Raw genomic sequence first — 19,974 nt, forward strand, 5'->3', positions numbered from 1 at the left:
TTACAATGGTGACGTCGCAGGGTTTCAGACGACAGCACTATATATGCGATCCAAAAATTATAAAAATTCAAAAATAAACAAAACTAAAAGGAAGCATTATATATAAAATGGCCAAATTAGGTAAGAAACATAAATTCAACTCAGTAATGAATTCGCAACTTGTCGGTAAACTCTTGTCTTTAAATTTCGCAATCGATCGAAGGAATAATTGTAAACTTCCAACCATCAAACGAGACACAAGAGATATCTTGTAAAAAACCAAATAAAACGGATTTCCTTGGTTTAATTTTCCATCAACACTCTTTTATTAACAGATTCTACTTGTCGTAGTCAAATTCGGGAAATTGGGGGCGTAGGAAATTATATTTTAATTATTTTTATTACCACAGCAGGATACTTTAATACGACGAATTGGGTTTCAAAATTTGAGTGAACGTACCTTAAATTTTACGGAATTGAGCTCCGTCGATACGTATTGGGGCAAAGACGGCGCGCGGGGGTTTCGAACGATAAGGAAATTCGGAGCGACATTGGTCCAAGGTGGCCAGAGCCCCTCTGAGGCGATGGAGCCGGAGAGCGCATCCTTTTCAGTTTGAAACGCTTCCGACGTTCGCCCCTGGAGGGCGCCAGGCGTCGAGGTCTCGATACATTTATACATATACATTTCGACGCGGCCGTTGCCGTAATAAATGTTCGCTTTTAAAAGAGATTCAGCGTTCGAAGGGATAACTCCGCAATTCGCCGGCGCGGGGAGCTGCTGTCTGCCTGAGGGCCAGAGAACGATATTGGGCGGCGCGGGGGGCGCGGGGCTGGAAGCCCCCTTTTTATTCGTGACTCGTCGCGAGGCGGCTTCAGTCACGACTGAGAGACAGGCGGACTACGAGCCCCCAAACAGTCGGTGTCAAGCGGTGAAGCTATCCGCCACTAGCCGCTGGTTGCGGACACGCAGTACGAGTTACGTTCATTAGTCCATGTTCACGGCTTTGACAATTAAATCCACTGACTACATAAAACCATTCAACCCCAATTGAATTAATCCCGTGTCAATAGGGTTCAGATTTAACCGTTAAAAAAATTGCGATATTTACGTAAGTCGAAGTATGTCAAAAGACAATCGCCGTAATTAAACATTTAAGTATCGGAGGATTGTACGGTGTCGTCTTAAGATGTGAGTATTATTACTCTATGGTTATATTTGGCTTACGTCATTCTCAAATTTACCCAAAAAGTTTTAATTTATTTCTTGAAATTCGTTCTGTCACAATTATTCCCGAGATAAAATTATTATTATTAATGTAAAGTTTATCGCGATTTATAATCATTTATACGGGTCCATTTGGTAAGAATTCATGGTTGCTCTTGCCAAGCTAGTATGAAACTAATAGCTTTTGATTATGCATTTAAAATAAAGTTGTTGCCAGACTTATTGTCGAATTTACGCCACCCTTGTGGCGAAGGATAGGACATTCTTGACGTAATTTCCTGTTAGCCAACAGAGCTAGTGTTAGGGAAGGAATGGTCCGGGGGCAATTTACACACGCACTCACTTCCACTTAAACCGGAAGTGATGTTGTAATTAGTGTTAAAGAAAAAGATTTTATAGTGAAATTGTGTAGAAGAATTTATCCCATCCACACTTTTTCCCTACGTTATTATTGTACGGGCTTCATAGAAAGATTTAAAAAAGTGTTGGTAGAATGTCTAATACTGTAGACGTCCCTACAAGCTGTACTGTACGGGCTTAATAGATAGATTAGACTTGGCCAAAAAACGTGTAGGGATAATGTGTATACATTAGTTTTTGTGTACAGTCTACAGTGAGTAGATGATCTCCCTACAATTTGTATTTTACGGGATTAATAGAGAGATTAGTCTCGGTCAAAAAACGTGTAGGAAGAATGTGTAGACATCGACTTTTTGTGCACAGTCTACAGTGAGTAGGCGATCTCCTTACAATTTGTATTTATCGGGCTTAATAAAGAGTTTAGTCTCGGTCAAAAAACGTGTAGGGAGAATGTGTAGACATCGCCTTTTTGTGCACAGTCTACAGTGAGTAGGCGATCTCCTTACAATTTGTATTTATCGGGCTTAATAAAGAGTTTAGTCTCGGTCAAAAAACGTGTAGGGAGAATGTGTAGACATCGCCTTTTTGTGCACAGTCTACAGTGAGTAGGCGATCTCCTTACAATTTGTATTTATCGGGCTTAATAGAGAGTTTAGTCTCGGTCAAAAAACGTGTAGGGAGAATGTGTAGACATCGACTTTTTGTGAACAGTCTACAGTGAGTAGGCGATCTCCTTACAATTTGTATTTATCGGGCTTAATAGAGAGTTTAGTCTCGGTCAAAAAACGTGTAGGGAGAATGTGTAGACATCGACTTTTTGTGCACAGTCTACAGTGAGTAGGCGATCTCCTTACAATTTGTATTTATCGGGCTTAACTAAGAGTTTAGTCTCGGTCAAAAAACGTGTAGGGAGAATGTGTAGACATCGACTTTTTGTGCACAGTCTACAGTGAGTAGGCGATCTCCTTACAATTTGTATTTATCGGGCTTAATAGAGAGTTTAGTCTCGGTCAAAAAACGTGTAGGGAGAATGTGTAGATATCGACTTTTTGTGCACAGTCTAAATTTAGTAGACGTTTCTCCCTACGTGTTTTACTATACGGGCTTAATAGAGAGATTATTCTCGGTCAAAAAACGTGTAGGGAGAATGTGTTGACATCGACTTTTTGTGCACAGTCTAAATTTAGTAGACGTTTCTCCCTACGTGTTTTACTATACGGGCTTATTAGAAAGATTAGGCTCGATCCATAAACGTGTAGGGAGAATGTGTAGACATCGATTATTTATGCACAATCTAAAGTGAGTAGACGTTTCTACTTACGCGATTTATTGTACGGGCTTAATCTCCAATATGTATATCGCTTATTCATAAGGTAAACGGTAGGCGGAGACACTTGTGTTATTTAAGCTAGACCGGACAAGCTTAATCCAATCAACTGCCAATCGGAAACTGGGCTGCCTTCCTTAAGCGTCATCTTATAGGATGAGACGCAAAGGTCGCTGGAAGGGGGGGGGGGCATATCTTCCTTGCCCTTTTTTTTGTTAAACTGTCTTTAGTGATTAGCGATGACTAGTCACTAGGGGCTCTTCTATGAGGAAGCCCCTTCTCCCCCCTTACGGTTTAAAAGAACAGCCCGTTGGCTTAGAATGAAAACGTCGTAACTCTAACTTTGTCACTGTTGGGAACGTTTTCAACGTGTTCTACAATAGATTGGGTTATACAGGTTTTCAACGTCTTTCATAATTGAGTTGGTTATGCATGTTTTTAAAGTGCTTCATAATAGATTCGGTTTTGAACGTTTGTAAAGTGTTCCATAATAAACTCGTTTATGAACGTTTTTAAAGTGTTCCATAATAAACTCGTTTATGAACGTTTTTAAGGTGTTCCACAATAAACTCGTTTATGAACGTTTTTAAAGTGTTCCATAATAAACTCGTTTATGAACGTATTTAAAGTGTTCCATAATAAACTCGTTTATGATTGTTTTTAAAGTGTTCCATGATAAACTCGTTTATGATTGTTTTTAAATGTTCCATAATAAACTCGTTTATGAACGTATTTAAAGTGTTCCATGATAAACTCGTTTATGATTGTTTTTAAAGTGTTCCACAATAAACTCGTTTATGAACGTTTTTAAAGTGTTCCATAATAAACTCGTTTATGAACGTTTTGAACGTCTTCCGTTATAGAGTTTACTATGAACGTTTTTAAAGTGTTCCATAATATACTCGGTTATGAACGATTTCAACATGTTTCATAATGAATTCCTGTGAAAGTTTCTATTATCCATTATCACTTATTAAACGGTTGTAATTTTTTAACGTGTTCCAAGATAAACTAAACAACAAGACATTTTGCCAATTTTTAATAGGATTTTTTTGGTAAAACATTTTGTCACTTAAATAAATGAACAATTATCTGAAAGTTACGATATTATTTCTTGGAAAGATAATACGTTTAGTTTATAATAACCTGAAGTTACTCTATTATTTATTATAAAAATGTATAAGCATGACTTTAGTAACATAAAGTCACAATATTTTTCGAAGAAATTAAGTTGGAAATTACGATATTTTTCGGATGTAATTAAAGTTGAAATTACGATATTTTTCGGATGTAATTAAAGTTGAAATTACGATACTTTCAGATGGATTAATCTTGAAATTGTAATATTTTTAGAGGTAAATAAGCTTGAAATTAAGATACTTTTAAATTTTAATAGGCTTGAAATTTAGATATTTATCAGATGTAATTAAAATTGAAATTACGATACTCTTCAGATGTAATTAAAATTGAAATTACGATACTTTTCAGATGTAATTAAACTTGAAATAATGATATTTTGCAAGTTAAATAAGCTGTTAATTTAGATACTTTTAGATGTAAATAAGCTAAAAATCACGATAATTTAAGATGTAATAAAACTCGAAAGAATAATTAATTTAGAAATGATATCATTTTAAGAGATAATGAATTCCCCGAGAAATACAGTACCATGATCTTACTCTATTATGACTTAATTTCCTTACGATGTTTTGATTCTGAGATGACGAGCCTCCCGCCCCCTTTTTCTGTCATCCCCCTGCTCGTCTTGCTTCTAATCGGATTCCTTTATCACTATTGTCTTGTCTAACGCTCCGTCAGTTCGGCTCCGTTTTTTTCTCCGATATCTTTCTGCCCACAAAACTTAGGACGCCGGCGGAAAGACCCTGGTTCCCTGGTGGCATTCGGCGCCATGGACAAGACTTTGTCTCCTAATTATTTTCCCTGAAAAGGAGCTTAATGAATTTGTCATGTAAACCGGGAACGCGTTGACTAATCTCGTTTCTTTGGGGACAGACTTGTCCCTTTTTTATCTTCGAGTTTTTCTTGGATGTGTTTTTCTTTTATTTGTTATTAGAGAGATTAAGTTCGTATGATAAATCGTGTGTGGATAACGCGAAAATCGTACCTTATTTCGAAACCAATGGAAATATTCAAATAAAATAAAACGTTGTGTGTTCTGTATTTTTACTTTTAGTTTAGTCTAACATTTAATTCCGTTCTTCGCGAGTCCGTTAGTAGGAATATTTTACAAACAAATAAATTATGAATGCCGCCTTTGTACGTCTCTAGTTCAATGAATAAAGGATGTATATGTATTTCAAAAACAATGTACCTCGAAATGCAGGGTTTCCGCGTTGTGGTTTCTGGGAAATATTCGAAAAATCTAAGCTGGAAATAATACTATTATGTGTTATCTGTCTTTTTGTATTTAGTTTAGTCTAATATGTAATTCCATTCTTCGCGAGTCCGTTAGTAGAAATATTTAACTGGACAAATAATTTATGAATAACGGCATTGTATGAATCTAGTTCAATGAATAATGGATGTATATGTAGTTAAAATACGATGTACCTCGAAATGCAGGGTTTCCGCAATGTGATTGCAGGGAAATATTCCAAACAATAACGTGTTAATAATACTATTAATACTATTATGTGCAAACTGTATTTTTATTTTTAGATTAGTCTAACATCTAATTCCCTTCTTCTCGAGTCCATAGTGGGAATATTTTACTAAATAAATACACTATGAATGACGCCTTCTACGAATATAGTTCAATTAATAACGGATGTATATGCAGTTCCCAAACAATATACCTCGAAATGCAGGGTTTCCGCGATGTGGTTGCAGATAAATATTCCAAAAAATAACGTGTAAATAATACTATTATGTGTAATCTGTATTTTTAGTTTTAGCTTAGTCTAACATTTTATTCCATTCTTCGCGAGACCGTTAGAAGCAATATTCTATTAAATGAAATAACGTGTAAATAATACTATTAATACTATTATGTGCATAGGTCAACGGGCTGAGACGAGCACGATACGTTTTCACGTTAAAGCCGAGCCGGAGTTGAGGTATTGTGGATCCCATATTGTCACTAGTGAGCCCGAGCTTGAGCCCCTGTTAAAATACAAATTACTTCGAGCTCGACCTTGAACCCATTTCATGATTCACATTACTTGATACCGGGCCCGTATTAAAAATTAACGTACTAAGAGCTCGACATAATACTTGAGCCCGAGCTCGAGACTGATTTTGGTAGTTTTCATATCTGAGGCTGGCCCGGGCCCGAGAACGATTTCAATACTGTTTTCGTATCTGAGGATGAGCTCGATCTCCTTCCAATTCGCGATATTGCTTAGCCCTAAGCCCACGTTCGAAATTTATTTTGGCAAAAAAAACGTTAGAACCTAGCGCCGTCTGGATTCCCGGGTCCAGGTGGGCCAGTGATGCTGGAATGGAGCTCGAAAACACTAATTGGGCTATTTGATAAATAAATTGCGCGATGAAACATCGAGCTCGAGCTTAAGCCTTAAGCTCGAGGTCACTATTTTATTTGTAAGTAACTACAGTGAGCCAGAACCCGAGATCACATGTCGAATTGTAATTGTTGTGAGCCCGAGCCCGAGCCAGAGACCACCCATCGATTTGTAAATATAGTGAGCGTGAGCCCGTGACTGCCCGTATATTTATAACTACAGTGAGTTCGAGCCCGAGACGGTTTGTAGGTTTTAAATCTACTGAGCTCGAGACCTCACATCGGCGGGGAAATTTAGATTGCGAGCTCGAGCCCGATGCCTGGCCAATAATTGGTGAGACCAAGGTGAGCCCGGAACCAACCGTAAGCTCATATATGAATTCAGTGAGGTGAGCTCGAGTCCAGCAAATAGCGTTGACCTATGATTATTTACTGACTGTGTTTTAATTTTTAGTTTAGATTAACTATAAAATATTTAGTTTTACAATCATCGATTACATTCGACTTTAAGGAGGTTGGAATACTGATGCTTTGAAATGGACCCCACAAGTCCGGCTTGTGTTCCCAAAATTTCCCCACAAATATCATTGCACTGTAGCGCCATCTACGTATTGTAATTATTTGTCAATTACATTCCATAATTTGAAATAAATATTAACTATACATTTTCAGTTCTTAAAATAAATTAATTTGATTACATTATTTTTAAAATAAATCCACCACTCTATTGTTTTACATTTTTCACGAGCTTCTATTTATCTGCAATAGATGTCACCGTGGACAAATCAACATATAATCCCCGTCCTTAACCCAGGTGAGGTAAACGTCAACCTTTTTGTGACAAGCGTTTCTATTCCTAGCATAGTGTCGTCTTGCAACCTCCTAAACCGTAAGCATCAAGATTTGCTTTGTCAAAATCTAACATTCTGCAACCAGTTGTCAGCGGAATCAACAAGCAACGTTGATTGGTTCTCGCCTTCTTAAAAAATAGAATTTGGTATCACAAAATAACAAAATGTTTAGAAATTATCAATCGTGTTAGACAGATTAGGCCCGGTCGAAGAAACGCGTGGTGGGAACTTGTAGGGTGAACAGTCTACGCCTAATTAAGGTACCTCTACATTCTTAGGCGTTTCGAGGCTACGGTTTTAACGAGTCTAATCCCTCAGTTCCCTCGACGAGGAGAAAATATTAAACGGGTCTGGTAAACACGGCAACTTGATATTACCTCTTTCTTAATTAAATCTTCGCTTCCACTTTCTCAGTATTGAAGCTAGGTTCCCGCGTCTAAAACTTGGAAAAGGTCATAGCGAAATATTCCAGCCAGTCTTACGAATTATCCCTCACGGAATAATGTACGGGTGTTATCGCTTTATAAACGGCTATACTTAATCTCACGTTTTGCTTAAACGAAATTTTAAACTCTCAGAATATGTTGAAATCGAATTTCGAGAAATTTTATCCTTAATAAACCTATTTGCTTAAAGTAACTGTCGGCTCTATCATTGCCACCTCTATTATGAAAAGGCCCCTGTTATAGAGATGGCCATGAATCGCTCCGATTCTTCCAGAGATAATTTATATAGGGAGAGGTAGCTCCTACCTTTAATAGTACAAAAAGGCATGTCGCCCAAACACACGGTCGCGTCGAGATTATCTGGCCAGGTTAACTTCCTGTCACGTGTCAACTCCGTTTTCTCCAAGATTCTTATTGGTTGCTTTTCTTTTCATACCGGAAACCGACCTGGCCTGTTATTTCGATCACATGGTTTGAAGAGCGACAATTCAACCCCCACTTGCCCCTCCCAAATTATCTCTGATTCTTCGAAAAACTTTATTTGTCATCTATTAATGACAAATGAAGTTAAATTTTAAAATAGCCAAATGATATCGTCGTCAGAGAGTCATTGTAGAGCATTATAATTAGACAACGTATACTCTATTTAGTAGACTTGAACCTAAATTATATATCCCATGTTTTAGTTTATAATTGCTGTAATTTATGTTATTGACCAATTTACAAACGATCCAATCAACGCGAGGGGTAATAGTACCGCCTTTTTTATATTGACGCTAGTGACATCTATTGAAAAAAAATTACTTCACGTCGAGCCGACCCTTGCTTTAAAGGCTGGCTGGAAGTAGGCTGACCTTATGGAAAATGAGTTACGTGTGCCACTTGCTACCAGTGACGATGAAGTTTGAACCCAACAGCAATCGAAGAAGAATTTAAAAAAAAAATAGATCTTTTACCTATTTTCTGGGTCTTCATGTTCAAAATTCTATTTACACACATTGCAACGCACTATGCAATGTGTGTAAATATAATTTTGAAAGTGACGACCCAGAAAATAGGTAAAGGATCGATAAAAATAATTTTATATATATATAAATATAAATATAAATATATATATATATATATATATATATATATATATATATATATATAATATCGTTAACGAAAATAGTTATTGTAGGTCTTGGCACTACCCTAGATGACTGGGGCCTAAGTTGGTGCCTAGCTTATTATTTAGTACTTGCTTTATTATTTTTTGGCCAACAAGAAAGTGAAATTTTCTCTAGAACGTTGTCTTTTCGATTTACGGTATTTTGACGCCAAGACAACGGCGGTAAAGTCCCTTCCATATTAATCGTTCGAAGTTAAACGAGGCTTCTGATCATTAGAGTATCTGCTCGACAGTAATATACGCTCTAAAGACCAGTGATCAGCGAGTAAACGAGCTAGAAGCGACTGGAGGTACGGATCTGGGTTGAGAGGGTTCCGTGCAAAAGCCATAGCCGCCACCGGAAAATAACAGACGTTCAGAAACGCGAGGAAATATTAATTTCGTTCGATTTCCGCAACCGAGTGGAGCTGGTTGCGTGACACTGCCGATTAACTGAGAGAGAGAGAGAGAGAGAGAGAAACTACTTAACGGAAGAAACGCTTAATCAGAAACCACCTCTGCTCGTACAAGCTCACCGTAAATGTAGACCACCCAGACCAAATCTACTCACTTCAACCGTAATTTCACATCGTATTTTCTGATAATTAATTTCTATGGACTTCTAAATTAAGCCTACTCAACCCGAAAAAGATGCTTCTGTAGAAAAACCGCCAATTTTGGCGTTAATTTAAATACAAATAATAATAATCAGTTAGGCTAATACCCAAGGCACCACCTTAGGCCCAAGTCAACTAGCGACTTATAAAGCCTTTAAACGGGTGGCCGGGTTACAATGCGTAGGAGGGTGGTGGAAAGCCCTTCATGCCACACGACCCAACTGCTCCCTACACTCACTATTACCGTTAAATTATGATAAAACCAAAATGGGTCACTGGAATCGTGTTGAACATCGATTTTTAAGGAAAGCGTGAAAATCCCTTGCGCTGAAAAAGTTAAGTTGAACTTGAGTTCGAGTTGAAATATTTTTCCATTTCGATATTTTTAGTTTTTATTTTAAGGCTTGAACTAAATAAATGTATAAATAGTTTTAACACTTTATATCCTATTCAGACGAGGCTTGTTAAACCTGGTTTAAACGGGGTATATTCAAAATGAAATTTCAGTGAAATATATTAATTGATATTATTTTGTTATTTTATAAATTTATTGAAAATGGAGCAGCTAAATATAAATTCATTGTAATTTATATTTATATATTTAATATATCATGAAATATGAATTTATTAGTTGGATCTTATTTAAAAATTTTGTACTAATATATTAGTTGAACTAATTTAAAATTATGTATTAATATATTAATTGAACTTAATTTAAAATTATGTATTAATTTATTAATTGAACTTAATTTAAAATTATTTATTAATATATTAATTGAACCTAATTTAAAATTATGTATTAATATATTGAACTAAATTTAAAATTATGTATTAATATATTGAACTTAATTTAAAATTACGTATTAATAAATTGAGCTTCATTTAAAGGGAATATAACCTCAGGTATTTGGTGTGGAACACCAACGTTTGCAGCTCTGGCCGCTCTTGCCTTTGGTTTTAGAAATGTTTGGCGCCACTGTACAGGGCAATTTGAAAAATTGTAGGGGTCTTCCATAAAGATTGCTTTGCAGGTTATATTCCCTTTAAAATTACGTATTATATATTGAACTTAATTTCAGATTGTGTATTAATATATTGATCTTAATTTAAAATTACATATTAATATATTGAATTTAATTTCAAATTATGTATTAATAAATTGAATTCAATTTCAAATTATGTATTAATAAATTGAACTCAATTTAAAATTTTGTTATAATATATTAATTGAACTTAATTTCCAATTTTGTTATAATATATTAATTTAACTTAATTTCAAATTTTGTTATAATATATAAATTGAACTTAATTTCAATATTTGTTATAATATATAAATTGAACTTAATTTAAGAAAATACCTTTGAATATTCTCCATTTTAAAATTGCGATGTTTTATGCTTACAAAGCTGACAAAATCTCCAATGTAATCCGCCAGGAAACGGAGATTTTTCGTCCTTTTTTGCGCTGTGAAAAAAAACCTGGAATTCAAAAAGAGTGTCTGCGAGAGAACGATGAACATCGCGGATAAAATATGGGATTTCTCTAAGAAAGCGGTTAACCAAGCATCTTGCGCTCCCCTCAATGATATTTATGTTGCTGGCCGACCATGTTTTTATTTTGGGGATGGTCATATCGGACTGTTCGTCTCCATGGCAACCCCTGGTGTTGGGAGACGGGGTAGCCATTCGAACATCCCAAACATGGAACGCGCCGAAAAAAACATGTCAGCTGTTGGGGAGGACCACTGGCAGCTGGTTTCATGCCCCATATTCGGGAATATTTTTTGCCCATTAGATGGGCTCATTTTTGATAGACCTTTTGGAACATATCTTGGTTTCCAAAAAGAAGCGACTAAATATTTTTGAGACGAACAAAGTTTCGTAACTACATCTTTGTCTGCGCATATTTTTACTGTATCGTTTTTCTTATAAATAATGTATTAATTTCTACGTAAGGATAAAGGTTTTGCAAATATTTTAAGGAGTTGTAGGGGGTGAGTTGAGAAGTTTGCCTGTTTGGTCCCCATTTTCCTACGATGAGTTTAAAGAGCGCCAGAGAGCTTCAAAGTGTGGCCTACTAGCCCCTGAAAGTAGGCTGCAGCCAGCGCAAAACCAAGCAGCCGGGAAACGCGAACATTAAGGTTTGGGTTCGTGTGATAGGTAAAAAAGTACTTTGTAAACAAATCGAGGTACCCAGCGTAAAAAAGTAAACTTAAACAGTATTTTAAATATGTAATATTTATATTCAAACAAAGTTCCTATTAATGCATTTGTTTTAATTTATTAAAATTATTCATATACATTTCTATAAATTAACCTGAGCATTCCTATAATTTCCTATTTTTACATAAAAATTACTCTTATAATTTCTTATATCTACATAAAAATTACTCCCATAATTTCCTATATTTACATAAAAATTACTCCCATAATTTCCTATATTTACATAAATATTAATCCCATAATTTCCTATTTTTACATAAAAATTACTCCTATAATTTCCAATATTTACATAAATAGTACTCCTATAATTTCCTATTTTTACATAAATATTACTCCTATAATTTCCTATATTTACATAAAAATTACTCCTATAATTTCCTATATTTACATAAGTATTAATCCCATAATTTCCTATTTTTACATAAAAATTACTCCTATAATTTCCAATATTTACATAAATATTACTCCTATAATTTCCTATTTTTACATAAATATTACTCCTATAATTTCCTATATTTACATAAAAATTACTCCTATAATTTCCTATATTTACATAAGTATTAATCCCATAATTTCCTATTTTTACATAAAAATTACTCCTATAATTTCCAATATTTACATAAATATTACTCCTATAATTTCCTATTTTTACATAAATATTACTCCTATAATTTCCTATATTTACATAAAAATTACTCCAATAGTTTGCTGTATTTACATAAAAATTACTCCTATAATTTCCTAAAAAATAACTTAATATTAATCCTATAATTTCCTAAAAAATAACTTAATATTAATCCTATAATTTCCTAAAAATAACTTAATATTTCCTATTTTTCCTATAGAAAATTGAAGGGTTTCCTATGGTCACCCACTTTGCTACCAATCACCCTTACTTCTCCCCCCCCCCCCCGCTTGGTGCCTGGAAAACTCCATGATGCCCTGCAGATTATAATTAAAAATTCAAAATAGCGAAACAATAACGTCGTCAGAGAGCCATTATAGAGTGTTATATTTAGACCACTTTTACTCTACTTACAACGTTAGTGAACTTTAACCTAAATTATATATCCCATATAAAATATATTGTAAACAATTACTATAATTGAAGTTATTGACAAATGTACAAACGAGCCAATCAAAACGAAGCATACTTTTATGTCCCGCCTTTTGGGTCAAAATGTAGCTTCAGCATCTTGTTTTGATTTCGACGCTAGTGACATCTATTGAAAAAAGAGCTACTTCACCTAGAGCCGACACAATTGCTTTAAATATAAATAAACTCCGTTATTTTGATGAAGTGGCGCAAACAGGATATCTTACAATCTTACAAACAATTTTTTTTCTTAATAGTTATTTTTAATTAATCTTGATTGAATAATTCATCTTTTTATTATTACTGTTGATTAACTTTTATTACAAATCTTTAACTATATAATCATAATCAATTTTTAACAAAAAATACAAAATATTGTATATTATTATTTAATCCTGATTAGTTATCCATATTAATGTTGATTGATTAAATAATTTATATTATTTTAATTACTATTGGTTAATTTTTATGAAAAATCTCTAACTATAAATAAGATTTATATTATTATTAATCTTAAAAATATTTTTTAACGTAAACCATACTTACACTTCTTAGTCAAGTGCCAGAACAAAATTATCTTTAAATCGCCCATTTAATAAATTTGTTAATGATGTTACAAATTACCAAAAAATTATTTAAAATCGTTGTTTTCGTCTTTACTTCTAAACGTCATCGATAGATGGCGGCAGCGTTTCGAGAAGTCGGCGAAATGGCGAAGGCAATCTGGAAGGGCCAATTTTCCGAGAATTATTCCCGGTGTTCCCCGCAGGTAAGGCTGGCGAGTCGCGATTGAAGTCCCGGCATATTGGCACGGCGAAACCCGAGAGCAAAATGCAATTTACAATTTTATCATTGAAGATATGCGTATGCTATTCATGTATGCGAAGTTTAGGGGCTATATGCTAAACCGTTCTCCTCGAAAGTTTCTAATTCCAACATCCTGGTTGCGGCGCTGGGCGGACTCTGCTCATTTCCGAGCCGGGCTGGAGCGTTCGCAGTCGAAATGAGCGGACAAGTGTGAGCTGTGTATAGGAGCAAAACATTTTTGTTACTTATAATGACCGAATTAAATTTAGAATAGTAAATGTTCCATCATATATAACATAATTACTCATGAACGTAATGTACAACCCTATATATGAGCAGTCCATTGCAATTTATGGCGGTCGCTAGAGAACAGACATGTTTTACGCTCCAAAAGTCAAACTTTGGGGCTCATCAGTATTGTGTAGGAACTCTGGATATCCTTATACTTACTTATGAGTGATTATGTTATAGTTGATTATACAGCGATAAACGTTATGGTAAATTGTTTTGAGAATTAGTTGGCTTAGCAGTAATTTAAATTATAATCCCCCCCACTTCACACTTAGCTTAGCTTATCTGATTGTTATTATTATTATTAAAATCTGCTCTGTGATCATAATCTTCTAAGCTGCAATGAAACGTGGAAAACGAGCGAATTTTGGCGAAGTTGGCCAAAATGGCTCCGACGGACATTTTACCTTAATAAAACCTACGAGCAACAAACACAAGGAGAACGTAGCTAGCCTTTAAACACGCTAACGAAGTGTTGTGTTCAATTTCATTGGTCTAGCCTTTAAGCTGCACATTTTACGGAAATGGGCGAAAATTTCCTAAATTTCCCCTTCCGACGGCAGCAGGCGCTAAAGCGTCTAACCAATGATAAATGTATACAAGAAAATGCACAACTTTTGACGGGTTGCGTTCTCCTTGTGTGGGGTCAACAGCGATCCTAGCGGCAAAAAGAACCATTAATTTCGAACGTCTTACTTGGGACTAAGGTGGTGCCTTGAGTATTAGCCTAGCTGATTATTTCTAATTTTATTTTATTTAAACCTTCTTCAAGTGAGCACGAGCTTTTTACGAGTTGAGCTTGAACTCGAGTGCGAATGCCCAGCAGCGTTCGGGGTTTCCTCGAAGGATTTTCCGTAATATATATATAGCATATGTAAAGCGGCTTACTGCGAACACGAGGAGCGACAACGGATTAAACTGATGGAGAACATTATTAAAGGGGTAAGACTGGGCTTGCCTATTGGCGGGGAGTGTAAAAATGGGTTTAAGACCTTCAGCCCCGCCCCCAGGCCTCATAGCGGCCTGCTTTATCTCCGAAATTATTACACAAACGGAATACAGTATTAGTTTAAATATTAGAGAGATGAGGTGTTCGTTACTTCATTGTTGCGGGGCTTTAATTCCGGGCTCTATATCGTTATCTGATCCAAAGCTGTCTTACCTCCGCCTCACATCGAGTTATTCGCGTCGCTTTTAGAACAAAATGAAGCTTGATGTTGAACGTAGATCGAAATATCGTTAGGCCTTCATTTTGTTAGTTAGCATCCTCATTGGCAGACTAAGAAAACCTGCGGGATGCGTTGCCACATAAGCATTGGAAAAACGGGGTTTACTTTCTTAACCATTGGCGAAATTACTAATTAAGAAGGAAGACTACTGTGGCCATTGTCTAATTTCGCGCTATTTCAAGCTGAACTCTTTTATTTTTGTATTTTAAGATATAAAATTAATATTTAAGTGTCGAACAGCCTCTTGTTTAGTGACTAAAATAATTTTGACAATTTTAAATTTAAAAGTAATTAAGTTATTACGTTTAAATTCGGACCCCCGGAGCTAAACAAGTTGGGCAAGCGCCCAAACTACCCTTAAGTTAGGACCTCATAATCTCGTTAACTATTAATATTAGAATTATCAAAATTATTTTAAGCACTAGATGGAGGTTTAGACTAGTAAGAAAAATATAATTAAATTTTGTAATTGTTAAAACAGAAACGTTCAGCTTGAACGAAAAAGAGGCTTTTACTGTATTCTTCCCCCTTAAAGGGAATATAACCTCAGGTAATTGGTGTGGAACACCAACGTTTGCAGCTCTTGCCTTTGGCTTTAAAAAAGGTTTGGCGCCACTGTACAGGGAAATTTGAAAAATTGGAGCGGTCTACCATAAAGATTGCTTTGCAGGTTATATTCCCTTTAAGTAAGCCTTTGGTAAAAGATCCAATAATCTTAGCCAAAGTCCAATTGAACGATAAACATTTTATGGAAAATTTGAACCAAATTGAGAGGGGCTTGTGGATATACCCTACTAAGTGGGTAACTTACTAAGTGGGTAACTTACTAAGTGGGTAACTTACTAAGTGGGTAACTTACTAAGTGGGTAACTTACTAAGTGGGTAACTTACTAAGTGGGTAACTTACTAAGTGGGTAACTTACTAAGTGGGTAACTTACTAAGTGGGTAACTTACTAAGTGGGTAACTTACTAAGTGGGTAACTTACTAAGTGGGTAACTTACTAAGTGGGTAACTTACTAAGTGGGTAACTTACTAAGTGGGTAACTTACTAAGTGGGTAACTTACTAAGTGGGTAACTTACTAAGTGGGTAACTTACTAAAGTCACTAAAGAACGAACAACTGTTCAGTTTATTAATTTTCATATATTTTGGCTCCTTACGAATCATAAAGAGAGTTGTATAACGTTCATCAAAACATCGATGAGTAATCGATGCCCACATTTTGTTACTGTACGATTTTCCGATTTGACGTCACGATGGGCATCCGATGCTCATCAAAATGTCTTGACGTCAAACGCGTCGGTGTTTACAGTTTAGCTGGCGGAGGAGTTAAAATTATTCAACTGTAGTCTTAATCAACAATTCTACTGGTTTCGTCAAAGGCCTATCATTTAATTGGAATGCCTCCGCTACTACAATAAAAGACTGATCGTTGCAAAAATAAAGAATATTGTCGTCCACAATTTCGTCATTTACCAACTCATTAATTATTGAAAATAATATTTTTCGCTTCCTCTGATTTTCGGGTCAGGTCATATTTAAAGCCGCTATCTTTAAAAACAGCGCTGACTAGAAATAACACCGTTCAGTACCTTCCTACGTCACTATGACGACAAGCCCTCATCAAGCAAACATCAATTAAACAACCGATTTTCCCAGATTTGCGTTTCTGAACGTACCCCAAGTTCAGATAGATCCTACACTCTTAAAAAAAGGGTTTCTTTTCAAACCATTAAGGGTGTTTTCTTGTCCCATATTTAACACCTTAACAGGTTTATAAAGGATGTTATTCTACACCTTAAAAAGCAGTTTTCCTGCTAGGGTGTTTATTTACACTGTTTGGGGTGCTTATGTCCTCCGTTTTGGTTCCTTTGTTAACAGTTTGTGGTATAAAACTATTCCCTTCAGGGTTATTATCTACTCCCTCTAGGGTACAACACTACTCCTTTTAGGGTACCAAACGACTCCCTTCAGGGTGTTAGACTACCCCCTTCAGGGTGTTATACTACCCCCTTCAGGGTTCTAGAATACTCCCTTAAGGGTTCTATAATACTCCCTTAAAAGTGTTATCACTACTCCCTTTAAGGGTCTAAACTACTGCCTTAAGGGTGCTACAATACTCCCTTTAAAGTGTTAAAATACTCCTTTTAGGGTACTAAACTACTGCCTTAAGGGAGCTACACCCTTATCAGGTGTTAAATCACTCAATTTACGGGTAATATAACACCCTTTATACACCTTTTCAGGTTTTTAATTTGGGACAATAAAAATCCCTTTAGGGCGTTTAAATTAACATTAAAGACTGTTTTTTTACAGATATTCCACCCTTAATATACCATTAAAACACCCTTTTTTTAAGAGTGTACCCTTAAATGCCTCGTCATATAGCTGATCCGACCAATCATTATACAGCTTATTTGGTGCCCTGAATCAAATTAAAGCTTTCTAACTTATGGATTTTAAATTCAGGTACGATAATAATGCTTTTAACCGTATTTGTTAATAATGTTTTTACTTGGTAAATAAAGGCCACAATTCTATTGTATCATACTTAACAATAAGTGATAAAAACGCGAATAAGGAGAATAGTCCATAATGAAAAGGGATAAAAAGCTAAACCTTAAACAATTTTGAAGAAATTTAAAAACTTACAAATAACTCGTACCAATAGGTCTTCGAGCAAACATAAAGACGCGAATATCGGAGTGAAAAACTAAATTAAATTAAATTAAATTCTAAAGCTAGTCCGGTTTCGTCCTATTTGGGACTCATCGGTACCGTGCGGGAAATCTGGCTCGCGATTATAACACCGAAAAGATAAACTAAGCCTAAAACATTTATAGTTATTGCAGCTGTTGGCTCGCGTGGCGTGAAGGGCTTGCCACCACCCTCCTACGCATTGTAACCCGGCCACCTGAATTAATGGCTTTAAAAGTCGCTTGATGACTTAGGCCTAAGGTGGTGCCTTGGGTATTAGCCTAGCTGATTATTTTTATTTTTATTATTATTATTTAAAATTTATGTTTGCTCGAAGACCTATTGGTACGAGCATCAGTCTATAATAATGTTCCATAAGTTAGTCATTTGGGGAATATTTTACTGAGAGCTAGTAACGGAGTGACGTCACCACAAGAACTAAATCTCCCCCTAGCGAGGCGCTTCCAAAGGCTACGTGTGACGCGTTAGCAAGCGGACGCAAAACGCCAAGGAAGCCCGTAATGCAGTCTGTCTTGTGAATAGCTCCCAGTAAAACTTTTGCATATGAAGAATATGAAATGTCACACTTATGTAACAATATTATACACTTATGGTACGAGTTATTTGTAAGTGTTTAGATTTCTCAAAATTTGTTTATAGTTTAGCTTTTTTATTCTTTCTCATTATGGACTTTTTTACTTATTATCCTATTTTATCACTTTTATAATTAACAATAAGACAACGGCTTATTCGTGGGACAAAATATATTCTACTAAGAATAATTTATCTGAAAAATCCCGGTCAACAAGAATAAGGACCATTAGTCTCGCGGTCAGTAGGCTTAAATTTATATTTACCTGTCACATTTTTGAGTAACTCACGTCACTAATTTTAAATTGTAAATTTCTACAGATTGAAAGGTTACCCCCATTTCAAACGCTTCTAACTTGGGACGAAAGAGGTTAGGCATATAGACTTTGTTTCGCATTGGATTGGCAATCCTACATAATCCTACACAATCCTATTGCCATCCTAGATTCATTTAGAATTTTCTTTTGTGGAGCAATCAAGTTAATCTCTAGTATAAGTCTAAGGTAACCTACATGACTTAAAGGGAAATTGTCACCAAAACCAAAATTTACGAGGTTTTTTACAGAATGATAGAAAATATATTAATGATTAGGTCCCTGAAATTTTATAGTTATTGGAAAAGTATTTAAAAAGTTACGCGACTTTTTCCGAAACCTACATCAAACGGCTCCAAAAATTTCTGAAATAACGGTTGAACCTACGTGCAGCGCTAAAAGAATGAAGCGGCAAAATTTGAGAAAGGGGGGCGTGTAAGGCATTTTAAAAACACGATAAAACTACAATCTACGAATATAACTCGGTTAAAAAGCCAAGGAGAATGTCGTAGTAGACGACAGTTCCAACCGAAAAACGATAAAACCAGGGAAAATAATATTTCGTTCACGAGATGGCGCTGCAAGTAGGTTCAGCCAAGCGCTTCGGAGATTCTCGAGTCGGGGGGATAAAACACGAAATTTGGTTGCTTATAATAAATCAAATACTGGAAATATTAACATGAAATGTTTTGATAACCATTTTCGGACGTCCTCTATCCATTTAAATGGTTTTTAACCAATTTTAGGGTGGTGACTATAGTTCTTTTTATAAAATAACCTTGGCTATTCCAGGGCAACATTTCAACAAGCTGGGCAAGCTTAAATACATTTTATAAAATCAACTATTCCACTTTAAGTGAAATATTGAAGATCAGTCGTAACACGAAAAATTCTAAACTAATCTTCAAGTGAACATGATAATTACAGCTAGGTAAAACTAAACCTATAGATTAGTTTAAACTGGTTGAAATGTAACACTGTTAATGTTTTGTAGTATGTTTACTGATATTAGTCATTTTAAATCGATAAAAAGTTTCAAAAATTAAAAACCCTGGAAAAGTAATTTATGTTTAAATTTTTTATTTTTCCGATTTGCGGAAAATTTTCTGGAAATTTTTCCGCATTTTATTTTTCCGGAAAATTAACAACCCTAATTACAGCGAAAAGTTTGAATTAAATGGGTTTAACAACATAACGCAAATACGAGCGTATTTACACCTTCCGAAATTCGCACACCTTTAAATCCATAAAGCTCAGTTGGGCATTTGAATCGCGAGGTGGCCGTAGCT

At 35.4% G+C, this 19,974-nt stretch overlaps 1 long non-coding RNA gene across 1 annotated transcript in view; it reads left to right on the forward strand.

Moving 5' to 3' along the window:
• Positions 1-1,138: 1,138 nt before the first annotated feature.
• LOC149926186 (uncharacterized) overlaps positions 1,139-19,974 on the forward strand; it is a 79,421-nt gene continuing 60,585 nt past the window's right edge. The window contains exon 1 of the long non-coding RNA XR_016477037.1: positions 1,139-1,168. This is a non-coding gene — a long non-coding RNA (uncharacterized LOC149926186). The remainder of the gene's footprint in view (positions 1,169-19,974) is intronic.

This window comes from Leiobunum rupestre, chromosome 10 (genome assembly GCF_980474605.1).
Source record: "Leiobunum rupestre chromosome 10, qqLeiRupe1.1.hap1, whole genome shotgun sequence".
In the NCBI taxonomy this organism is placed as follows: domain Eukaryota; kingdom Metazoa; phylum Arthropoda; class Arachnida; order Opiliones; family Sclerosomatidae; genus Leiobunum; species Leiobunum rupestre.